General features: G+C 36.8%; 1 long non-coding RNA gene across 6 annotated transcripts in view; it reads right to left on the bottom strand.

Annotated features, from left to right (window-relative positions):
- LOC103656913 overlaps nt 1-15,317 on the bottom strand; it is a 195,052-nt gene that overhangs the window by 76,980 nt on the left and 102,755 nt on the right. Inside the window, exon 6 of one of the 6 annotated variants that reach the window (XR_005836688.1) lies at nt 128-305. The exons of the other annotated variants lie outside the window; for them this stretch is intronic. This is a non-coding gene — a long non-coding RNA (uncharacterized LOC103656913). The remainder of the gene's footprint in view (nt 1-127; nt 306-15,317) is intronic. 6 annotated transcript variants of the gene reach the window in all.

The raw sequence follows: 15,317 nt of genomic DNA, 5'->3' as shown, positions 1-15,317 counted from the left end.
CTTACTCCAAGTCCTCATGTTCTTAACTCCTATGAAACTACTTTCAACCATAGTCCTGGTATACCTTGTGAGTCACAAGAAACTTCTATCAAGCAAGATAAACCACTTTCTTCTTAGAAAACCTTACCTCGCACTGGGACTCAGAATTTACTGCTCAGCCTCTCTAGTCTTCCATCTGAGGTGAAGATGGAAGGAAAAAAGAGGGTAGGCAAGTGGAGAAAACACATCATCCAGTGGCTCTCATTCTGCATAGCCAGCATCTTCTTTTTTTCATGGTCATCTTAGTCTTGAAGCTATCATTCAGTCTAGGAAAAGAAACTTCATGCAATTACTCCAGCTCCTCTGAAAGGAGTTTAATAATCTGCCAAATACCATACCATCCTACTAAGTATGGTTACTGCTCCGATTGTATCAGCATACTGACTGGTACCCTATAGAATAGAACAATGACATTTCTTCTTTTTTTTTTTTTTTTTTTAAGATTTTATTTATTTATTTGACACAGAGAGAGACAGCCAGTGAGAGAGGGAACACAAGCAGGGGGAGTGGGAGAGGAAGAAGCAGGCTCCCAGCGGAGCAAGGAGCCCAACGCGGGGCTCGATCCCAGGACCCTGGGATCACGCCCTGAGCTGAAGGCAGATGCTTAATGACTGAGCCACCCAGCACCCCAGAACAATGACATTACTTAACCAGGATTTATTTATTAGATTCTTTAATGTACCTTTATCATAAGTGTATAGGTACAATAAAATAATTCATTAACATATCTTAAAAGAGGCATAACTTGAACTCATCTTAAAGTTCAAAAATAATTAGAAATGGAAATAACTGGCAACACTTTAACATGAGAGAAAGGATGATTTAAAAAAAAATGAAGGTTGCTCAGATTCGTACAGAACTTAAGGAATTGATGTCTCGGTTGTGAGTCTCAGTTGTTGTACGCAGTCTGTCCCCAGATTCCTCAACTCTCAATTCTCTCTGTTATACCCAGACTCAATTCTCAACTCTCAGTTACTCCAGTTTCTCTTCTTGACCCACTTGCCTTCTGTTTTGAACCGTCTTCTGCCTACAGATCCTATGCTAGGACAAAATTATGATTACTGATAAATGGACAATCTCAACAATATTAAAATAAATAAGAAAAAAAAAAAACCCTGCACTGTCTATGTCTAGTCAACACAATTTTTAAAAGTTGTTTTATTTTTATTAAAAAAACCCTATATATTTATTTTAAATAATTTGAAAAATACAGACAATATAAAGAAAAAGCAACCATATTCATAGCTGGAGATAACCACTATAAATTTTTTCTGTACTTCTTTCTGATATTCTTCTATGTGTATATTAATTCACTCACTCATTTAACAAAAATTATTGAATACCTACTGTGTGCCAGGCAATGTTCTGGGTGTTGAGGATACAGCAGTAAAGAAAACAGGCAAGAAATTTCTGCCTCATGGAGCTTATATTCTAGTTGGGGAAGAGAGATGATAAACCCCCAAGTGAGCAAATTGTATGGAATATTAGAAGATGACAAGTACGTTGGAGAAAAATATACAGGAGGAAAGGGATAGGGTGTGTTGATTGTCATTTTAATTAGGGTAAGTCAGACACCAAGAAGGTGACACTTTAGCAAAAGCGTAAGAGACAAAGTCATACAGATATGTCACAGAACAACTTCAAACTAACATGAATACAAAAATAAGTCTTTATTTCTTGCTCATTTTTGTTGGTGATCTGTGGTAGCTTTGTTTCAGGTAGCCATCATTGGAGTAGTTTTCCTCTATGTATCTCTCATTCTTCTCCTGAGATCAGTGGGATTATTGAGGGCTTGTCTTTTTCATGACAATGCCAAAGCCACAGCTCAAACTTGCACCATGCCTGCTAACAGATCACTTGCCAAAACAAGTCATATGGCCAAGCCCAAGGTTAAAGTGCAGAGAAGTACTCACATGGAAAGGTAAAGATAAGGGAATAAAGTGAATCATTTTAAACAATATCTATGACAGTCCTCCCTACTTTGTTTACAAATATTCATATTCCTCTCATATGCAAATAATACTCACACCCCATGTCAAATCCCTCTGCCCAAATCTTATCCATTAATAATATTAGACTCCAAGTCCAGGATCTCATGTGCCTCCTCTTAATTCAGACCCATGATCTAAATAGATTATCTCCCTTATTTCATCCAAAATTTAATAATGGAACAAGGATAATATATACAGTCTAGTCCCACTGGAAATGGGGAGAATGAGAGGCCCACGGCAATCAACAGTCCATTAGCAATTCTTGAAAGCCCATATAAGTGTATTGCCATGTCCTTCTGAGGAAAGATGTTGCTTGATTTGGCCTAAATCCCAATTCCTGGAAGTTTCTGCCTAGTCCATTATTCTTGAGAACTGTTGACAAAGCCCTCTGTGGATGAGGTCGAGATCTTTTCTTTTACATTCTCTTCCTTGGCCACTTCTCAAAAGGACATTGGAGAACACACCAGTCTGTTTCCTGCCTACAGAAAGTTGAGAGGTGACTTTTATATCTCACATAGTCTTAGTCCCTGTTAGTTCAGGCTGAGGTTATTTTGTCAATACAATTTCTCCAAGATCTACGTTTTTTATTCCAGCCAAGACCATTTGTCAAAAATCACACCCACAGTTCTTTTTGAGACACATCTTTCTTTCTAGACTCAATTATCTGTATTTCAGGCACGTCAGCTTCTGTGAAGCATACTTAATGCAATATAATAAGAACCATTTATTTCTCAATCATAAGTTTGCAGGTCACTGAAGCAGCTCTGCTTCATTGTGCAGATTCACATTATGGGGTAGCTGGGGTGACTACTCCATGTATCCTCTATTCTCCTCCTGGGACCAGAAAGCTATTCAGGGGTCATATTTTCTCATGACAATGGAAGAAGTGCAAGTATGGCTTCCAAGTACACCCTGGAAGGGAATGAAAGGGTGGGAAAGGCATGCAGATACTTAACCTCCTTAGCCCCAGATTTGGCAAATCACTTCAGCTCCTGTTTCACTTCACCAAAACTACTTCTGTGGGCCCACATAGCTGCAAAGGAGCTGAGAAATCTCTGGCTGGGAAACTGCTTCCCATCAACTCTACACTGGGAAAAGGAGCTCAAATCTTTGGAAGTTAATGAGCCTTCTCTGCTACAATGGAGAAATGTTTACCTAGCCTTATATAAGAGAACACATAATAAGATACGTAAGGTTAATGATGATATGGTGACTAACGTAATATAATAAGATTTAAAAAAATAAAATATAAATAAAATAAAATATGTAAGGTATGATGTCACTTCCATGATCTATAGAGAGAGCTCATTTGTGTATATAGTTCTAGATCTAAATGAATTGAGAAAAAACTCTGGAATTATATATTAATGCTGGTTATCAATGCATAGTGAGGCTGCAGGTAGTTTTACTTTTTCACATCATACAGATATGAAAGATTTATGGTTTTCAAAATTTAGTGTAATTTTTATGATGAGAAAATAATAATGTACTACAAAAAGCTCAAATAATTTTCATTTTTAGAGCATGGTGACATTTGCTGCTTTCTCTGAAGATCTATAGTAAAGCATTTTCATTCTTTTTTTTTTCTTTTTCCTTAAAAAAATTTCATTCTGAAAAAAAGTACCCATTTTTAATTTCTGTCATCTCTTTGGGAAAGATGGTCATGCTTTGATTTTTGCTCTGCCACTGATCTTGGTTATTCTTTTGAAAATTCTCACAAAACCCTACATTACTCTGGATATACTGATAGTTGAGGGCATTGCCTTTTGGTACACAGAAAGAGCAGGGATAATAGGTTTTTTCCCTGTCATTTTATAAGGAACTATTTCAGGTGGCCTTGGTGTCAAGTCCTATGTCAGCAGATATGTTCCCAAGAGACAGAAGAGTTCAAGGCACATGGAAATTAATGCTCTAATCTTTCACTGGTAGGTCTCTATTCTGAATAGATTTTCATTGACAAATAACCACTGTCATCTTATATTTGGTCATTTCTACTCACAGAAGAGACTGACTGTGTATGGCCCATTCACTTAAGTTTTTTCTCATGAGGGTAATTTGTAAACTATACTTCAAGCATTTCCTTTATGAATGATTTCTTAGGAGTGAAACCGAAGGCTTCCATCATCAGAAGCCTAAATAAATCACAAGTTTTTTGGTTTTATTCCATATTTTATTGTCTAAATCTAATTTTTTAGACCCAGTCTTATTTTTCTGTCCCAGAACCCTTGCCAATGATCTCCTATAAGACTAATTCTTTACAGACTATATTAAAGTGTGGGGGTGGGGCAGGTAGGGGTATAAAACAAATTAGCAGCAGTTTCCTCAAGGAGGTTAATATCAAATTGGGAAAATAAAGCATATGTAGAAAATTGCTTAGAAGTTTTAATAATATGATTATCAATACAGTCACATTCCATGTGATACAAAACCAAGAAATCTCCTTCATGGAGCTCCCAGTCTCCCAATTATCCAAAATCTTGGATGTTCACATAGTACAAAAGGAGATCTGTCTTCCTTCTCTTCCCTACTGAAGAGATCATTTATATCTGCAACAGCATAGTGGCTAATAATATGGTCTCCAGACAAGACTGCCTGGGTTTGAATTCTAGTTCTGTCACTTTCTAGATTGAGTAATTTTCTACCTCTCTTGGCTTCAGTGCCTTACCTGTCAAATATGTAAGTGAGAACTGAATACATTAGTTCACATAAGAGCTAAGAACAGTGCATGAGAGTAAATGCATAATGAATGTCAACTATCAATAGGTTGCTTCTAGCTGCCACATGGTGTTATCGTTGAAACTTGTCCTCTCAAGTATGACAGATGAAGCTGCCTACTCTACAATGATCTACCACTAGCTATTACCATGCAGGTCACCTCAGTTCTCTAGTGCAGGACTATCCTACTGTCTCTAAGTGGTTAAGATTAGCAAAGGATGTCCCACACTTGGGCACCCAGGATTGTAGCTTTGACTTATCAGCTCTCTAAAGATCCCTCTCAGTCACCTCACAGAATAATGGCCAGCATCCACAGTGCTTGATTAGAAATGGATCAGATAGTTACTCTTCAAACTACTACCCCTCTCCCTTTCTACAAGTGATCCATGCAGAGAATTCAGACAGCTATTTTTTTTTTAATCACCAATTCATGACACATGAAGGATGTGATGATAACCCTCTTTCCCTGGAAAACAGGGTTACTCACAAATCCTGACAGAAGATCATTAGCTCCTTCAGGCTAGGGAGACTTCAGAATGGGGCTGCCATCTGTGATGCAAAGGTGACTACTCCCTAAAGAAGTCTCCCTAAAGATACCCCTTTAAGCACCCCACACCTTCATTTATGGAGTGAGAAGCAACTAGGTGGACTGTCTTTGATGATTCTACTATCGTGTTCCCTCTCATGAAAAGAAACAAAAAACCCACAAAACTCAAGTTTAATCTCTGGCGAGGCATATCACTACCATAAGAAAAAAACATTTATTTATTAAGTACTTATAATTTATTAATTTATATATAATGTATAATTATTTATTACTATTTATTTATAAGTACTTATAATTAACGACTTCATAGGTGTCATCTCAGTTAATCCCACCACAGCCTTCTGAAATAAGCATCATTATTACCCTGCTTAGAGAAAAGGAAACTGAGAACATAAGTAACTTAAAATTATATAGCTAGTCAGCAGCAGAGATGATATTCAAATGCCATAATCTGTCTACTTATCCAGTCTGAGACACCCACAGAGTAAAGGAGTGGGCCTAGTCTATTAAAATTAATGAAAAATGGCTTCCTTCCCAATTAAAATATATTTTGAGAGAGGAAGAATGATGGCTTAGGAGAAGGTGGCCATTAGTGCTGAATGTAACAGGTATTACGTATACAGAAAAGAATCCATGTTCATTTGAGAAACTCAGGTTGAATTATAAAATTAATTCAATGATTTCCATAGATGCTAAAAAATATGCTTTCTTCTCCTTAGGAAAATTATTTGAAAAGAATGAGTGAAAATAATTAGCCTTGAACTAGAGATGGTAATAGTTGTCCACCTGCCCATAGCCTCTTCTAAACAAGATGTTCTGACCAAAGCCTCCAGGACTCTGTTTGAACCACATGCCCTGCCTTCTTCCCCTGCTCACAACTGCTGACCCAGAGATGAGCAACTGATCTGAAAGGAACCAGTCTATAGGTTAAAATGGATCAATCAGATATCCACTCTTAAAATTTGAAGAACTATGGCAACAGAACCAATTGCTAATTGAGTCACATTAACAGTAGAACACAAGAATAAAGACCCATGTATTCCAGCTGGAGTGACACTGCTCCCCACTCTTCCAAGGGAAGCCTAATCATTTAGTTCCGACAATAAACTCTTTATTCAATTCTCACAAGAGGTTTCTATTCTTGTAACCAAATAATCTCTAAGAGATCATTTACTATGCATCTGTTACATATCAAGGCCTATAGTATCCTAAAAAGCACCCCATTGTATAGGGTCTCCTCTTTCCACTTAAAGATGAGAAAACTTGAGTGTCAGAGAGAAAAAATATTTCCAAAATCACAAAGCAAGAATATGACAAGCCTAAGATTCAAACCCAGGTCTATCTGTTTCCAAAGCAATAACCTTGCTAATACATGTTCAAGTATCCATAATCATACTTCTTGTATATTTACTATATGTAGTATTGTCATTTATTATATATGATTATATATCATATGGTATATTAAATAAAAGTAAACAATGCTTAAATTGATGCTAACATGACTTAACGAAATTATACCTTTCCCAAACCATATTAATCCAACAAGAGATTTTTCTTGCATAATAATAATCCACAGTAAATGGAATTTAAACTTCTATTTAGAATTTAAAAATCTGTGAAGAGTATTGCTCCCACCCCTTCAACGACAACAACAAGATGCCAAGTAACCTGCAAATTCATAACTTTCATGAGAGATCTGAGGTCTCAGGGCAACAAATGACCTCAAAATATAAAGAAACACAGGAGATAAGGAGTGAAGCTCTTGCTTTTCTAGGGAAGACACTGGGCAACATATAAGATGTTAAGAAGAAAGCATCCAAAGTTTTTAGCAAATTGCTAAAAGCCACCTGTAATCTATTCAGTATTAGAGTCTGGAAACCCTAGGAGCCATAAACACAAAGGGAATTTTCATCTACTCCAAGGCTCTTCTCCAGAGACATCATCAGGTACTCACAGGAAAGATTTGGGACAAGTAAAGAATTAGGAAAAAGCCTTTCTTCTAGAGAAGGCCCGAAGGAGGGAAATATCCACTGGAACAATGGATTCTTCTCCTTATCTTCCCTTCCTTATATCACTGAGAGAAGATACAACAAACCCTGTCACTCTTGGATAAAATGTCAAGACCTATTGCAGATGGGGAAAGGAAATAGAAAAGAATTAATGCCAGGAAGGGCAGGAAGTCACCCTAGGCTCACATGGTTAATGATCTGCAGGTAGAGGAGGGAAAGCATCACTGAAAAGTTTCCTACCCCCAAACTCAGGGACAGAGCACTTGCCCATGATTGTGGCTGAACTAGTACAATAGAGAATGGCCTGTACGTTCACCCAGAACAACTAAGCTAGCAAGCACTGAGTAATAAGTAACAGCAGCCTATTGCTGGGAGAGGGACAAGAGCCTGGAAAGACACCCTGTCTGAGGCGCAGGCACAAAGGGAAGACCTAAAGCTGAAGGTGGAGCAGATATTGAGAAGATTCCTCAACAAACCAGCCCACCCTAAGGACAAGGAATTTAAAGCTTATACTGTGCTGAGGGTCACAGCAGCAATAAAACCACATCCAGCTCAACCCCTGATTAGACTGACTCAATATCCCCTCCCTTTCTAAAACCAAGCAAGAAAAAAAGGTAGACATTTCCAAGCGCAAATCATAATATTTTCAGTCTCTACTATACTACCTTAAATGCCCAACATTCATACAAAAAATATAAAACACAAAAAAGAAAAAAAAAAAACAAATTGTGAAAAAACAAAGCAATTAACAGAAATGACCTAGATGTTGCAATTATAAAAGAATTTAAAATAGGATTAATACGTTAAAAGCTCTAGAGGAAAGAGTAGACAAGATGTACAAACAATTAGGGAATTTGGGCAGAGATGAAAACTATGAAACAAAACAAATGTAAATGCTAGACATAAAAAATACAGTAACAGATATGAAGTATGCCCAATGGGCTAATCAGCATACTTTTTTTTAAAACATTTTATTTATTTATTTGACAGAGAGAGACAGTGAGAGAGAGAACACAAGCAGAGGGAGTGAGAGAGGGAGAAGCAGGCTCCCCGCTGAGCAGGGAGCACGATGCAGGGCTGGATCCCAGGATCCTGGGATCATGACCTGAGCCGAAGGCAGACGCTTAACCGACTGAGCAACCCAGGCGTCCCAGGTTAAATATTTTTAAATGCCTAGATACATCATACTCAAACTGATGAAAACCAAAGATAAAGACAGCTCTTGAAGACAATAAAAAATGAGCACCATATTACATAGAGATTCAAAGATAAGAATTATGGCAGATTTATCAGAAACTGTGTGAGTCAAACCCCAAGCATAATCTAGAATGACTATTTTAAGGTGCTGAACACAAAATAACTGTCAATCCATAATTCTATACACAGTGAAAATAACTTTCAAAAGTAAAGGAGAAATATTTTCTGAGACAAAAAAAAGAGAATTTATTTCCAACAGAAACAATTTTTAAGGGAATTATTTCAGTAGAAAAAAAGAATGATACCACAGAGAATTTAGATCTATACCAAGAAATACAGAGATAAGGAAACTGAATAAATGGAGATACATACATAATTCTTTTTCCTTAATTTTTACTTACTCTAAAAACTGTTTAAAGCAACAATAGAATCAATGTTTGATGTGTTTATTGCATACATAAAAGTAAAATATATGACAACAGCTCAAAGTATTGAGAAGGGCAAAGAATACACTGCTATACGATCCTTCCACTTCATATAAGGTAATATTATTTGATGGTAAGCTGAAATTGCTTAAAGTGTATATTTTAAAATCTAAGGCAATCAATAAAAATTTTAAAAGAGGTATAAGAAATAAGCCAGTAGTGTAGATAAGATGGAATCATAAAATTCAATGTTTAAAAGGAACAGAGAGGGGCTCCTGGGTGGCTCAGTCAGTTAAGCGTCTTCCTTTGGCTCAGGTCATGATCTTGGGGTTCTGGGGTCCTGGGATGGAGCCCCCATGTTGGGCTACCTGCTCAGTGGGGAGTCTGCTTATCCTTCTCCTTCCCCCTTATGCCCCCTCCGCCTCCATTCATGCTCTCTCGCTCTCTCTCACTTGCGCTCTCACAAATAAATAAAATCTTTTAAAAAATAAATAAAAGGAGCAGAAAAATAAAAATAAAACAGGAAACAAATGGAACAAATAGAAAACTGCTACCAACAAGGTAGATTTCTATCCAATCATATTAATAATTATTATTAAATGTAAATGATCTAAAGACATCAATTAAAAGAAACTATCAGATTGGATAAGAAAGCAAGACCCTACTATAAAATCCACTTTAAACAGAAATCCATGATAGGTTAAAAGCAAAAGATGGTAAAAGATATATATACCATGAAAATACTAATCAAAATAAAGCTGGAGAGGACTCTATTAAAATTAGACAAAGTAAATTTTGTGACAAGAATATTACCAAAGATGTGGAATATTATATTATCAAAAGAGGGTCATATCACAGGAAGACATATCTTAAATGTGAATGTACATAACAAAAATGCTTCAAAACATATCAAGCAAAACTTATAAAAGTGCAAGGAGAGAGAATTTTTAAGGCAGTGAAAATATTCTGCATGATACCATAATAATGGATGCATGTCACTATGTATTTGTCCAAACCCATAAATGTCCTACACCAAGAGTGAACTGTAATGTAAACTATGAGCTTTGGGTAATAATGATGTATCAGTGTAGGTTCACCAGTTGTAACAAATGTATCCTCTGGTGGGGGATGTTGATAATAGGCGAAGCTGTGGTTGTGTGGGGGACAGGAGTTATATGGGAAGTCTCTGTATCTTCCCCTCAATTTTGCTATGAACCTTAAACTGTTCTACAAAATTGATTCAATAAAAAAATTTTAAGTGCAAGGAAGAATAAACAAATCCACAATTATAGTTAAAGACTTTAACAATCCTCAATCAATAATCAACAGAATTAGTGAATCCAAAGTGAGTCGAGATATAGCTGACATCATGCTTAATAGTAAAAGACTGAATGCTTTTCCCCTAAGATTAAGAAAAAGACAAATATGTCCACTTTCACCACTCTTCCTCAGCATTATACGGGAGGTCCCAGGCAGAGCAATAAGGCAAGGAAAAGAGACAAAAAGCATACAGATTGAAAAAGAAAAAATAAAATTGTCTCTATTTGCAGGAAACATGATTGTCTATGCAGAAAATCCCAAAGGATCCAAAAAAAGGAGCTACTAGAACAAATAAATAAGCATAGGAAGGACACAGGATACAAATTCAATATGCAAAAATTAATCAAATTTCCATATACTAACCGTTAACAATTGGCAACTAAAATAAATACATAGCTTGGGAAATTAAACAGTACAGGACAATTACAAATCAAGTATTTTTTGTCAAACCCTTCTTTGACAAATTATATATGTTGCCTCTTTTCATTTTATAATTTTTGTCTCTTTTCTTTCATTTTATAAATGTCTCATCACTCTTTGTCTGCTTACTCTTTGATAGCAGGGAAGCCTATCCTAGGTTTACATTAATCAGTTGGCAAGTTTCATCGAATGAATTTAAAGAAAGAGAAAAAATTAATTTTATCTTAGAAATATATAAAAGAAATATTCATAGAGCTTACTCCTTTGTTCCATAAAGCTCAGACATGATTATTTAAACAGCAGTGCAGAGTTCTAATTTATAAAACACTATCGGTGGCACCTTGAAATATTCTTTTATTTATTTTTTAAAGATTTTATTTTTACGTAATCTCTATACCCAGTGCAGGGCTCAAATTTACAACCCTGAGATCGAGTCGGATGCTCTATGGACTGAGCCAACCAGGCACCCTTAAAATATTTTCATAATTCAGGCCATTTATATTTTGTGTTAATTTTACTAATATAGAAGTTTTGACAAATACTAATCTGTCCTTTAAGCAAAAACAGAAACTGAACAAACAGAAAAGCTTAATTTTATTTTACTACATTGACTTTGCCCCTTTATATGCATGGACATAATATATAGGTAAGTCTAAGACCCCTAAGAACTAAGATCAAGTAAAGGGATGGTGATCTTATTTACCCAAAGAATTCTTTCTAGTTCCCTTTGTTTGGTTCCCTGCTCCACAACTGAGTTTATAATTTAGTTTATAATTTCTCTATTAACAGCAGAACCTGCAACTTTTTGAATGATCACAGTAATCCCCTGGAGCCATTATTTACAATGATTTTTTTATTCAAATGCTGGCACTGCAGGGAGTTTTCTTCTCTAGTACATTGAACTTTTGACAGTCCATATGGTCTTAACGAATTTTCCAGGTGCTGAACACCATCCAACCTGTATTTTTGGCAGCCTACAGAGGTACTTAAGCTTGCCTTTGTCATTCTTCCTAATATTGCTTAAGCTGTTTTTAGAGGAGGAAGTTTGAAGTGGTTGGTAGAAACAATCAAGTTTTAAATGCTTATATTATCATCACAAAAGTACTGTCAAGGAGAATTCACTTTTGAGAGAGGAAAACAAAAGCTGTTCATTTAATATCTAAAGAGAACTATAATCGCAATATGTGTTTGAGAGGTTATTATTTGTACTTCTAGATTGTAGGGACAATTTTGCTGTGTTTAAACCACTACAAAAAGTAGTGCACAATATTTTCTTTACCTAGCTTACAAACCTGGATAAGTTTAGGGTGAACAACAAATTAGCCTGATTGTCAACCTTGCTTATTAAGGGATTCCAAATTGATTTTAGAATGTCAGCTGAATTGAATAATGGCTAATTAGCTGATGATATGGATGGGTGAATAATCTTAAGACTGCCTACATAGGACAAAAGTATTCTTAAAATCTTCAAATTATATTTAAAAGTTACTGTGTGTACCTTTCCCTTTTTTTTCAATGTATTAAGCACCTACTTTACATATATTGTCCACAAAACCCTAGGAGGCAGGCATTATAAATACCTTGATTTTACAGAACAGTGACTAGGACCCAATTTTCTCTAATTCTAAAACCACACACTTAAGCACTTAAGGCTTCGCTTGCCCAATTTGAAAAATATATGGGGATTATAGTGCACATTTTTGGCATTTAAAAAAAATGGCTGCCTAAGGGGAGGGGAAACCCCCTTCATGCGTTGAGTCCACAGTTGTGTAAGTCCATCTTGTGGGAGTCAGAATTTCACTTCCCGCTGCTGATGTGTACAAGGCCAAATCGTTGCACAGCTAGGATGCAGCCTTTTGTGCTACGCTCAACAAACTGGTGTCCCACCTGGGATTTTGAGTCTAGCACAAAAATTCAAAGAAGGAAAGACAATTTAACGTTCATTTTCATGTGGCTACTGGTCCAAGACAGGTGCAGGAAGACCCTGAACTTGGCTCCCCCCATAGACATACCAAATCTACGGCTACATATGGAATAGTTTCCACTAAAAAAGAACTGAAACTAACTGAATAGCTATTTCACGACAAGGAATAAAAGGGCTACACTGACACTGATAGGAGAGGCAGAGACGCAATCTGCCAAAAACCCCATCCCCAGTGAGGTGACCCACAAGAGTGGGGGAGATATCACTGGTCCATAGCCTCTCCCTGAGAAGTGAGGGGTTTGTACCCCACATTAGGCATCTCAACCCTTTGGACCTGCACCAGAGAGAAGAGCACATCAAAACAATCGGCTTTGGAAACTAAAGGGGATTTCATCCAGGACCCAGGAGGCTGTGAGGATCTAAGATACTCCTTTTGAGAGGCTTACACACGAATTCATGTGTCCTGAGACCCATCACAAAGGCAGCAATTTGAGAACTGAGTGGATTATTTATGAAGAAAATTCATTTGTTAATCTTAAAGTATCTTTCGGAGGGGCAGGGACCAGTTGGGACTCTCTTTGGGGACATAGGCACTGTTGAGGGTAATTTTTACATTCTTCCTATACTTTACTAGTGCAAATGAGAGCACACAGACATAGTCTTGCTAAAGCTATAGGCATGCCCTGCCCCCAGCACAGTTTCCCTGCCTTAGTAAAGCCATGGGTGTGCTCTGCCCTCAACATTCTCCCATAGCCTTGCTAAAGCTGGTACGTGAGCATAATCACCCAGGGACCACCCCTTGATTGCCTGGCCCTGGTGGCCAGAGGGGCTTGCGTTTCTTGTCCCCACAGGACTATAACAACCAGAAAGACAGTTCTTGGCAGGCTACCACACCCAGGGCGCTGCACAGACAGCAGACTGAAACATCCCTCAACCTACCTGTAAAATAGGCCCATCTTCTTGTTCTGTAGTTTCAGCCTGAGAGACAGGCTTCAGGTTTGTCACACATCTGGGGCTACAAAGGAGCGTGCAGGGAACACAGGCAGGGACACACCATCTTTGAGCCCTCCACTGGCCTCCACACAACTCAATGATATCTCCCAGAAAGGAACTTATACACTCATCTGAATCCCTAAATTTTGCAACTGTTACCCAGAGGATACCTCCAGATCTCCTAGTCCGGAAGCCAGCAGGGTTTATAGTTGTGGTCCCACAGGACTCTATACATTTGCATACTTTAAAAGTTGCTGCCTGAGGTTCTAGCTTCCAATCATCCTGAAACTAGGAGCTGACTGGAATCATTCTCCTAGGGACACTGAGTGGTCTTGGCACATCCTCATCAATGGAGACCTATGAAGAATAAATCAAGCTACTTAGACAATCATAGAAGTTTAAGAGACAACCAAAAGCTAGGTAAGGTTGGACAATAAGTTTCATTTCCTATATGAGGCCACGCCTTCATGACTGGGAGAGATAGCTATTTTACCTAATACATAGAAATAAACACAAAGAGTCATGCAAATTGAGAAAACAGAAGATGTTCCAAACAAACAAAAACAAGGCAAAACCTCAGAAAAATACCTTAGTGAAGCAGAGATAAAATATCTATCTGATGATGAGTTCAAAGTAATGGTCATAAATATTGTCACCAAACCTAGGAGAACGGATGGACACAGTGAAAACTCAACAAAGACATAGAAAACTTATAAAAGTATCAGATAGACATCACAGAACTGAAAAATACAATACAATAACTGAACTGAAAAATACACTAGAGGGTTTAACAGGAGATTAGATGAGCAGAACAATCAGCAACCTGGAAGACAGGGCAATGGAACTCACCCACACAGAGCAGCAAAAAGAAAAAAAAATTAAGTGAAGATAGTTTAAGGGGCTTATAGGACAACATCAAGTGGGATAGCATTCTCACTATAAAGGTCCTAAAGAGAGAGAAATGGGCAGAAAACCTATTTAAAAAAATAGTGGCTGAAAACATCCCTAACCTAGAGAAGGAAATAGACACCCAGTCCAGGAAGCACAAAAAGTTCCAGACAATTTTCAACTAAAATTATCATTCAGAATTGAAGGAGAAATAAAGACTTTTCCAGAAAAGCAAAAGAAAAGCTAAAAGACTTCATCACCATTAAACTGGCCTTAAAAAAAATGTTAAAGACACTTCTTTAAGTCAAAAAGAAAAGGCAATAATTAATGACAAGAAAACATAATATGAAAGTAAAAAGTAAAAATCTCAATGGAAAAGGCAAATATATAGTAAAGGTAGTGGATTAACCACTTATAAAGCTAGCATGAAGGTTAAAAGATAAAAGTAGTGAAGTTAACTATAATTATAATAATTAAGAGATACAAAAACTTAAAAATGTAAAATATGACATCAAAAACAAAACATGGTGGGGAAAGGAATGAATATGTAAAGTTTTTAGAATGTACTCTAATTTGAGTTGCTATCAACTGTTGTATATATAGGCTGATATATACATATGCATATATATAAACATATATATAAACATATATATAAATATATAAATACACACACACACACACACACACACATGAACTACAAGGTACCCACAAAGCAAAAACTTACAGCAGATACTCAAAAGATAATGAGAAAGGAATCTAAACATAACACTAAAAAAAGGCATCAAAACACAAGGGAATGGAGCAAGAGAAGAAGAAAGAAACAGAGAAGAAATGCAAAACAGTCAGAAA

The sequence above is a fragment of the Ursus maritimus genome, unplaced genomic scaffold (genome assembly GCF_017311325.1).
Source record: "Ursus maritimus isolate PB19 unplaced genomic scaffold, ASM1731132v1 scaffold_21, whole genome shotgun sequence".
Lineage (NCBI taxonomy): Eukaryota > Metazoa > Chordata > Mammalia > Carnivora > Ursidae > Ursus > Ursus maritimus.
The sequence above is the reverse complement of the archived record's forward strand: the minus strand, read 5'-3'. Positions and strand labels throughout refer to the sequence as shown.